Source organism: Lampris incognitus, chromosome 8, assembly GCF_029633865.1.
Source record: "Lampris incognitus isolate fLamInc1 chromosome 8, fLamInc1.hap2, whole genome shotgun sequence".
Classification (NCBI taxonomy): Eukaryota; Metazoa; Chordata; class Actinopteri; order Lampriformes; family Lampridae; genus Lampris; species Lampris incognitus.
This window is the reverse complement of record NC_079218.1, coordinates 8,391,859-8,401,943: the sequence shown is the minus strand read 5'-3', so window position 1 is coordinate 8,401,943 and position 10,085 is coordinate 8,391,859.

Below are 10,085 nucleotides of genomic sequence, written 5' to 3'. Positions count from 1 at the left end.
CATTGCACTGTTCTAGCTGGTGCATCGCTATACTGGGCTCATAACTTAATGTCATGATGCCCATCAGAGCATTGACCTAAAGGTTCTTGGATGAGTTGTAATGGGATTCCATTGATCTTGGAAAAATATAGATCTGAGAACCATTTTGTGATCAGTTTTAACCAGGGAATATAAAACGGTTATTACACTCGCATCTCAATTTTGAGTTTCCACAGGTTGGTCAGTCAGGGCATCTATCGTGGACTAAATTTAACAGTTTAAATGCTGCACTTTGACGCCCCCAGATAGAGAGGCCAGAGAATGGTCCAAGTTACGGGTTGATGTTGTTGGGTCAATTCACACTGCCCATCCCTTATTCCTCCAATTCCTCTCCCAAATATAAAGCTAAGAATGGGGGAGACTTCGGCTGGACCTATATCCAATTCAGAAACACAAAGAAGACAAACATGGGTGAAATAAAAATGGGATGTCTGGGGGGGCGGGGTCACGTGCTGCAGCGAAGCTAGATAGCCGATAGCCCAGTGGCTCTCCAAACAAAATTCTTTTTAAAACCTTTATAAACACCCAAACCCACTTTCAATTTGGTCAGACAGCTGCAGTCTGCCCTTGAGACCCAGGAACAAAACAACTCAAGCCAGCTGGTCAGCAAATTCCAACATTTGCAGAGAAAACTTACCGGGACTGGCCACCAAGAAGCTCGCATAATGAAAACACTCGCCTAAAACAGTTGAGCAGAGGAGACTAACTTATTCTTCAGGAGATAAGAAATGGTAATCAAGCCCTCTCCAGTAACCTCGACTAAAACCGCAGAAATTTATCAGTCTCTCTGTACTGAAAACTATGCTTGATTAGCTGAGCTCCCGCATAGCCGAGGCAAAGGACCAGTTGGTGGGGCTGAACTCTTGTTATCAAGTTCACCCATCCATAATCCAAACTGCTTATCCTGCTCTCAGGGTCACGGGGGTGCTGAAGCCTATCCCAGCAGTCATTGGCCAGCAAACGGGGAGACACCCTGGACGGGTTGTCAGACCATCACAGGGCTGACACACAACGTTCATACCTAGGGATAATTTAGTATGGCTGACTCACCTGACCTACGTGTCTGGGCTGTGGGAGAAAACTGGAGCACCTAGAGGAAACCCACGCAGATACAGGGAGAACATGCAAACTCCACACAGAGCCCGACCCCCCAAGGTTAGACTACCCTGGGGCTCGAACCCAGGACCTTCTTGCTGTGAGGCGACTGCGCTAACCACTGTGCACCCTGTCATATGCCTTCCCTAAAGCCACAAAAACACAACGTAACTCCTGACCTTCTCTATACTTCATCAACATTCTCAAAGCAAACATCACATCTGTGGTGCTCTTTCATGGCATGAAACCATACTGCTGCTCGCTGATCATCACCGCTCCTCTTGACCTAGCATCTGTTACTCTTTACCATAGCTTCATGCTGTGGCTGATCAACTTATCAAGTTGATTAAGGAAAATTTCTTTTTAATGGAGAAAGTTGACCAACTGGAAAACTACAGCCGACGCAACAATACATGTGCCGTTAATCCTCGGGAAGGCTGCGAGGGAAACGACCCTGGAATAATAATTTTGTAGCACTTTTTTTTTAACCGTTACAAAGTGCTTCACAAAAAAAAAACAAAAAAAAAACAGACCAGGCAAAAATAAGAGCAAGACCAAATAAACCTTTTTGCTAGCTGGATCCCAGCCACTGTGGGACAAGAGCATTTCACTGAGCCCAACAGTGGAGCAGGCACGTTGGGCTTCTGCACTCCATCCACTGGCAGACCCGAGGCCTGTCCCGATACGCCTACTCAAATATCAAAATTGAGAATAAGGGTCCCGTCGTGTACAATAAGCCTGTGCCTTTTCCCCCCTGACCTGAGCACCAGCTTAATTTGCAAAGTCTTGATAAGTGGGCTTCCCACACATTCCTGTTAAGGGTCACAAGAAATGGTCCTGGAGAGTCCTGGCAGAAGAACAGAACAAAGGGAGACCTGACCCATGATCCCTTTGAACAATATACAAGTTCTGTCACCCATTAGGATAACAATCCATCAAGATAGCCATCTCCCCCAAAACAGGATGAGCGAGAGACTCTGGGTACACAACACTGTGGTTGAAGCTACTTCCATATTATGAGGGAGGAACTCTTGAGTACACATCATGATCGAAACAACGGGCATGGTTCTGCTGCACGGTATAGAGAGTGTGCTCTGAGATTGGGTAAGGCATTCACGCATCTGGGCTTGTGCATCATGTTCATTGAACATTAAAATTGTGTGACAATACTATAAGATTTTTGTCTCACTCATTTAATATAAGGGGAATTAAATAATTGCCACGACAGTAGCAGGAGTGTTTTCAGGAGATTTGGGGCTTAGCCCGGACTTCTGTAGGGTGGTCCAGGTGGATCCTCCCCCGGAATTTTTTTTTCTTGATGCTTTTTTTATGCACTCCGTTACCTTATTTACATTCAAAGTTTTGTCTTCGTTTGATGGCTGGGAGAGCTGTGCCAGATTGGCTGGGAGAGCTTGGTCTGCTGCGTCTTGTGGGCCCAGGGACCAATGACTTCGAAGCTGTTTAATTAAGGTAAATTAAGCTAAATAAAACTGCGTTGGGCCTCTTTAATCAGAACTCTCCCAGGTGAGGCATACGGCTTAGAACTGCCTCTGAGGCTCTCTCAAAACCAAACTGTCACTTTAACACATCCTGTGCCGAACTTGTACTTATTCAAGATTAAAGTCCTTTCACATTTTCCAGTTAAAACTTCACATTACCAGTATTTTTTGTTGAGTTTCAAGAGGAGTTGGTTTTCGAAGTTCTTAGAACCAAGCCTGCCTCTTTTGGGGGTAAAAATCTGCCCTGCTGTGTTGAAAAGTCTCACAGGCAGCAGAGGCAGCTAAAGGCATATTTACCTTAAGCGACAATCTGTAGATTGCAGGCACTGATTTTAGAACATTCATTGAGGTAGCTGTGCTGGCCAGGTAAACATCCAGCTGCTTGGATGTCTCCTGGACGTTGTCTTTCATCATGTCAAAGTAGTTGTCGTACTCCTCCTCCTCCATCTGCTCTGACTGCTTAGACTGTATTGGCTCCCGCTCCAACTGAGTTTTGATGTAGTTCATGCCTACACAGAAATGTCCATTACACCAAATAAGGGAAAGAATACTTTATGCGTCTCCATAACCAGATATGGCCGGGAGACTGTAAGCTAGGTCATTTTGCTCCTTAGTAACCATACAGTTTTATGCAAAAGTTTGGGCAACCTCAATAATCGGTGGGCGAAGGAGAAGGTCTGCACACTGTATGCTCCAGTAAATATACTTTAATTAACTCTAAAAAGTAGCAACGTTTCGATCACACAGGATCTTCCTCAGTTAATTAAAGTATATTTACTGGAGCATACAGTGTGCAGACCTTTTCCTTCAGACTTTCTTTTGTCTGGCACCTGAAAAATATTTTCTGGATGTGCGCACCACCTCTACAAAACAACCTCAATAATCCACATTTGTCAGCCATCAAACCTGACTGACCTGGAGATATTTTGTGAGGGGAGACGGTTTAAAATACCCGCAGTCAGACTTGGGTGTGGTTAGCTGAATAATCTACAGGCTGTTATTTCACTAAAAAAAAGGGGCTCTACTAAATACTGATGATGTGTTTATTCCATTAGGACACCTAAGCTTTTGCACCTGTCTGTTGTTGTCTGATGCACATTACATTGTTAATGTTGATTCAATAAATGTTATTTTGGAACTGAAATGTCATTAATTACATAAGGTGTATAATGTGTTAAAGGATGAGCAGCAGATGATAAACTGAAATCCAGGCGCCCAAACCTTTGCATAAAACTGTAACAATAGATTTTGTATTTTTGGATCTGCTGTTAGGAGCTGCTCTTTGCAAGGCTTAATAAAAGAACCTCTTCCACTACCTTTCCATCTTGCGATTTAAAGAGCTAATGACTTACCCAGTTTCAGCAAGTCTTCATCACTTGTCCAGGATGTGCGAAACTTGGGAAGTAAAATTGCAGCAGCAATGAGTTCAGGGTCGGAAAGCATGGGTCCAAACCGCTTCTGTATTCCTTCTTGAAGAGCAAAGATCAGTGGCTGGCAGAACTTGGACGAGGTTAGGAGGCGGTCAAGCTTCACAGTTAGGAGGGTTATAGTGGGCACCAGCCATCCCATATGGACATCCACCTCTGTCTGCATTATGTTCAGTGCCTTGGCGATTGGGGTCATAGTTGCAGCATATTCAGCCAAGAAGGAAAGTTCTGCAGGGCTGAACCTGCTACACAGTGACAGAAAATTAAGCAAAATGTCATATGGCAATGCAATATGTAACATACACAGACGGCTATTGTTACTAAATATAACATTAGGTAACATTACATACTCCTATTATGATGGAGGTTACTGTCCAAAATGTATTACAATACCAGTGGCAAAAAAAAATATTCATAAACTGTTCATGAGTTTTAGGCTAATATTGAAAATGTGGATAATTTAGAAACTGCACCTCTGACTAAAGCCCCCCAAAATATTATTAAATAATATGGCTCTTATTTCATTGCAAGCTTTCACAGCAGCTATGCACACTTTATTACACAGTATCTGCGCCCCTCTATCTTCATCCATCTCCCGCAAGTATCTGCCTATCCGTTGTGTGCTTTAGATCTACAATTACATGCACGCAAAAAAGCCCTGCAAAGAGTGACAAGGGTCAATTCGCTGTAAAATTCGGTTAGCATCATGATCACACTTGACTTTGCAAATCACTGCGCTTAACTCTGCCATTCATCAAGCATTGGTATATATTCTGTCCTCGGCACAGAAAAGCACAACGTGAACACATTAAAATAAGAATATTAACCAATTGTGACCTCAATTAACATGTTTCTTTTACAGGTACCCTCACCAGGATCAACATTCACAAAGGTAAGTACAATCCAAATTTCAACATAGCAAACTTTTCCTATGTAACAATAAACTATAGCTCTATTAATAGAGAACTTCCTTCCCGTTTCAATTAATGCTGGGTAAGTATGTGGTAGGTAAACTACAGAGCACACTAAACAGAACAATGAATGTGATGCACAGCTATCAGCAAGTGACGTCAGGCTACCATGCACGAGGCTAGCCTAACGGTATATAGCTAACACACACACACACACACACACACACACACAACAACCGACGTAACGTTAAACACTCATAGAACCCCATGACTTAACTTTTCCCATAACACACATTCATTTCTAACTTAAACACGAAATAGCACCCTACTTACTGATAGATCTACTCTACGGGACACAAAAACAACTGTAGAGCACATCCAGTAACGTTAGTTTTCTGTTTTCAGGCGAACTTATACTGACAGGAAACGCCGTTATGACGACATGGGCTGGCACCGCATCACTTCCTTGCAGGAGCAATAACCCTTCCGCCAGTAGGTGGCACTATAGTTTCAAAACACTAATAACAGAAATGACAGGAGTCAGCTGCTCTGGGATAGCCCACCTAAGAAAATAGGATCCATTCCACGTGCTATAATGTATGAATCCACTTCACTCGATCAAAATATGACAGGCGGGAGCCTGTTCCACGACCACTGCAGATACCACGATGTTGCTAGCAAGCAGCCTACTAATCTGCTAGCTTTATCTTCCCGCCATTTAGTTCTACGCTGGATTTATAACAGCCATAAACGTGTTCTTTTGTTGATATTGCCATATGTCAGACACGTTTTGCTAGATTGCAGCATAAATACCACGTTACTCACCAAAATAAATAGCACTACAACAACATGCAAAAGCAGGGACATTGACTAGCGTAGTACCAGAACCAGCTAGCTAGCTAGCATACAAGTTTGCTTACCTCAACATGCTTCTTCAAATTTGAAGGGAGAGTTCTTGAACGCCAGCAGCTCATTTTTTCGTGGCAGGCATAGTTTACACTGGAATCTCCACGAGTCGTTTTTTGATCCTTTTATTTCAAATAATTCCTGTAAATAGGGCCACGGGTGGTTCATTGATTCAGATGTGGCTTCAGACACGCCTGCTAGTACTAGCCTGTGAGCGCGAGTGCGCGAGTTGTTGCCGCTTGAACTAGCCTATAGGCGCCCGATGCTGCTGTTGGAAGGCTCAAACCCGATTGGTTCAGAGCGGGATGGTCCTGCTTAGTGCTAGAGAGATCCACCAACTTGCGGGTGAAACAAACGTGCGCCGGTCAGACAGCATTTTGGCGAAGAAAAAAAACGGATCATAAAATGTAACGGAACGTATTGTAGAAATGTAGTAGAGTAGAAAGTAGAAATAACTGCTGCAAAATGTAACTAAGTAAAAGTCGAAAGTATGCATTATTGATTCTACTTAAGTACAGATACGTAAAAAATGTACTTAAGTACAGTAACGAAGTACAAATACTTCGTTACGCTAGGGGACAATACAGACACGCCGCTAGGGGACAATACAGACACGTTGCTAGGGGACAATACAGACACGCCGCTAGGGGACAATACAGACACGTTGCTAGGGGACAATACAGACACGTTGCTAGGGGACAATACAGACACGTTGCTAGGGGACAATACAGACACGTTGCTAGAGGACAATACAGACACGCCGCTAGAGGACAATACAGACACGCCGCTAGGGGACAATACAGACACGCCGCTAGGGGACAATACAGACACGTTGCTAAGGGACAATACAGACACGCCGCTAGAGGACAATACAGACACGTTGCTAGAGGACAATACAGACACGTTGCTAGAGGACAATACAGACACGTTGCTAGAGGACAATACAGACACGTTGCTAGGGGACAATACAGACACGCTGCTAGAGGACAATACAGACACGTTGCTAGGGGACAATACAGACACGTTGCTAGGGGACAATACAGACACGTTGCTAAGGGACAATACAGACACGTTGCTAGGGGACAATACAGACACGTTGCTAGGGGACAATACAGACACGCTGCTAGAGGACAATACAGACACGTTGCTAGGGGACAATACAGACACGCTGCTAGGGGACAATACAGACACGCTGCTAGGGGACAATACAGACACGCTGCTAGAGGACAATACAGACACGCTGTAGGAGAAGACCAGTATGGCCCGCTAGCCACACGTGCCGAATCCAATCCATATCATAAACCAACAGGCAATTTCTACCATTACTGAAACGTTACCACAGAAGCTAAATTCTTACCCTCCCCCTCTTTTTGGAAAAATCCGAAAAGATTCAGTTGTTATTTTCCAGCACGCGCCGCCATTTCGCCTCCGCGCGCCTCTCCTCGCGTTAACGTGTCACGTGACTGAGTGCTGCCCCATCAGGCGCCGCCCACACGTGCGGCGTTAGTTCAGAGACCCGCATTTCTTTTCTCTTTTTTTTAAATAAATGTATTTCTAGTTTTCCCCTTTATCCCACCCGGTTAACCCAGTGGCATATGGCCGGAACTCTTGTGGAATAACTCCCCTGGCTCACGTTTCCACAGGAAGGAGATAGTCGTAACACCAGCTTCCTTCAAACTCGTGTCGGCTGCTCCCGCTACTTTACACGCTGAAGCCTCCTCGCATGGATCGCATCACCTTCCGGCCGCGAAGGAGGCGTAGGGAGAACGCTTCCGGTTGCTTGGCTGCAGGCGCCCGGATGGGCCAGAGGGGTCGCTGGAGAACGACGAGTCCCCGCACGCTACACCGATCTACACCCACCATCCCTCGGGTAAGGGTGGCCTAATGAACGGCTGACCCCGTGGACGCTCTGGCCGGGACCGGTTACGGCGAGTCTGGGATACGAACCTCCCAGCCACGTGACGAGCGGGTCGCCAGAACGGCGGGTTATTCCGCTCGGCCACCAGAGCGGCCCACGACCCGCATTTGTTCTGACAGGCTGTGATGTTGCCAAGACTACCGGACAGTCACACACGTTACGTCTCTCTGTCGGGCTTCACGGGCTTACATGCGAGATTACACCCGGGGCTGCACTCACCACGTCCGGGCTTAAGCCCCGGCAAAATGCCCTGGCGACGCCGATGGCCAGCAGACTGAACTGAGCAGGCACCCCGGTGCCCCTCCCTCCCCCCCGGTCTGCCGAGGTGCCGTGTGGCAAGACAGGGTTCAGAGGAGGAGAGCTGATGAGATGCAGGTGGTGGACCTCCGCTCTGCAGGCACCCCGGTGCCCCCCCCCCGGTGCCCCCCCCTCCGCTCTGCCTGCCGCACACCTGCCTCCAACCCGGAAGCAGATACAAGGGTGATTCTTCAATTAAGGACGTTTTTCTGTCCCCTCGTTAGATTTTCAAGCAAAAAAACACAAAAACAGTTATTGTATGTTGTTAGTTAGGTTGTGTTAGCTATGAATAAAAGATTTGTGTCTCAATTATGGCATTTTAATACTTTTACAGTGCGTTGAAAATTCAAATGTGGCAGAATTTCAGTGTTCTGGGCTGGTCCCCAACCCAGACTTTTTAGCTTCCCCTCCATAATAAAGTAATGAAAATGGTTGAATTCATCAAAGCTTTACTTCACATTTTCTCATAATAATTTAAAAAGACATGTTTCAAATGCACATGGTTTATATATATGTGCAGTTTGCACATATTTATAGTTAGATATGTCTGTCCCTCATACATCCGTCATTACGTCCCACCCAACATTTTCCAGCGACGAGGTGGTTGCCATGGAAACGAGCAGTGCCAGAGGCGCGCGATGATGGCAGAAACGTGGCTTTTTCACGTCCACAAATGTGAGTAATTTGCAGGTTTATTCGTCCTGATCTGAGAGTATGTTTATTAGGCGTCATTACCGCAGCAGCTACTGACTGAGTATTTCCGTTCAGAAATAAGACGGTTAGGGAGACTGGGGGTTAAGAGGGGGAGTCCCGGGGAGGCCGAGAGAAAACTGGAGTCAGTAAAATAAAACTCAGCTGACTTTACCAAATAAAACTCACATGGAGGTACAGCTCGAGAAAACCTACTTACATAGCATCTACGTCCAGGCCCAGGTCCAGGTCCAGGCCCAGGTCCGGGCCCAGGTCCAGGCCCAGGCCCAGGTCCAGGTCGGTGCCTTCCTCAAATGCACGCTCCTCTCAGAAGAATCTCCAAGTTCGTCGCCAAACGATCTCATCTGGTTGTTGTGATGGCGACTCTCTCTCTCTTCTTCTTCAGCCGCTTCAGCAGCAAGCTAAGCAGGCCACTCCACACACACCCCCCTCCCCCCAGCTCCTCCTGGGGGATCCCAAGGCGTTCCCAGGCCAGATTGGACATGTAGTCCCCCCAGCGAGTTCTGGGTCTACCCCGGGAACCTCCTCCCAGTTGGCCCTCCTGGATCAGTCTGCGATGCCGGAAGTCGGCACGCTCTGGTCCCCGCCTTTGCCAACCGTCCGGCCTGCGTTGCACCCTGCAAAATGAAACTTCTGCTAACGAACACAGACTTGCGCCCAACTACCCCGTGTCTGATTGCTAATCAAGGGACAGTTTACGACTGCGCACAAACTCTGCTGGTAGGACTCGATCATCTGGTTCAGGGATGGGCAACATGATCCAGAGAGGGCCGGTGTGGGTGCAGGTCTTTGTTCCAACCAAGCAGATACACACCTGAGTCTACAAATCAGGGTCCTTCGCAAAGACTACTGGTTGACTAATGAAATCAGGTGCGTAACTGCTTGATTGGAACCTGCACCCACACCGGACCTTTCTGGATCGCGTTGCCCATCCCTGATTCTGGTTGGCTGTCATTCACTACTACTTTCGGCCGCTCCCGTTAGGGGGCGCCACAGCGGATCATCCGTTCCCATCTCTTCCTGTCCTCTGCATCTTCCTCTGTCACACCAGCCACCTGCATGTCCTCCCTCACCACATCCATAAACCTCCTCTTCTCCTCTCCCCTGGCAGCTCCATATTCAGCATCCTTCTCCCAGTATACCCAGCATCTCTCCTCCACACATGTCCAAACCATCTCAACCCTGTCTCTCTTGCTTTGTCTCCAAACCGTCCAACCTGAGCTGTCCCTCTGGTATACTCATTCCTAATCTTCATCACTCCCAGTGGAAACCTTAGCATCCT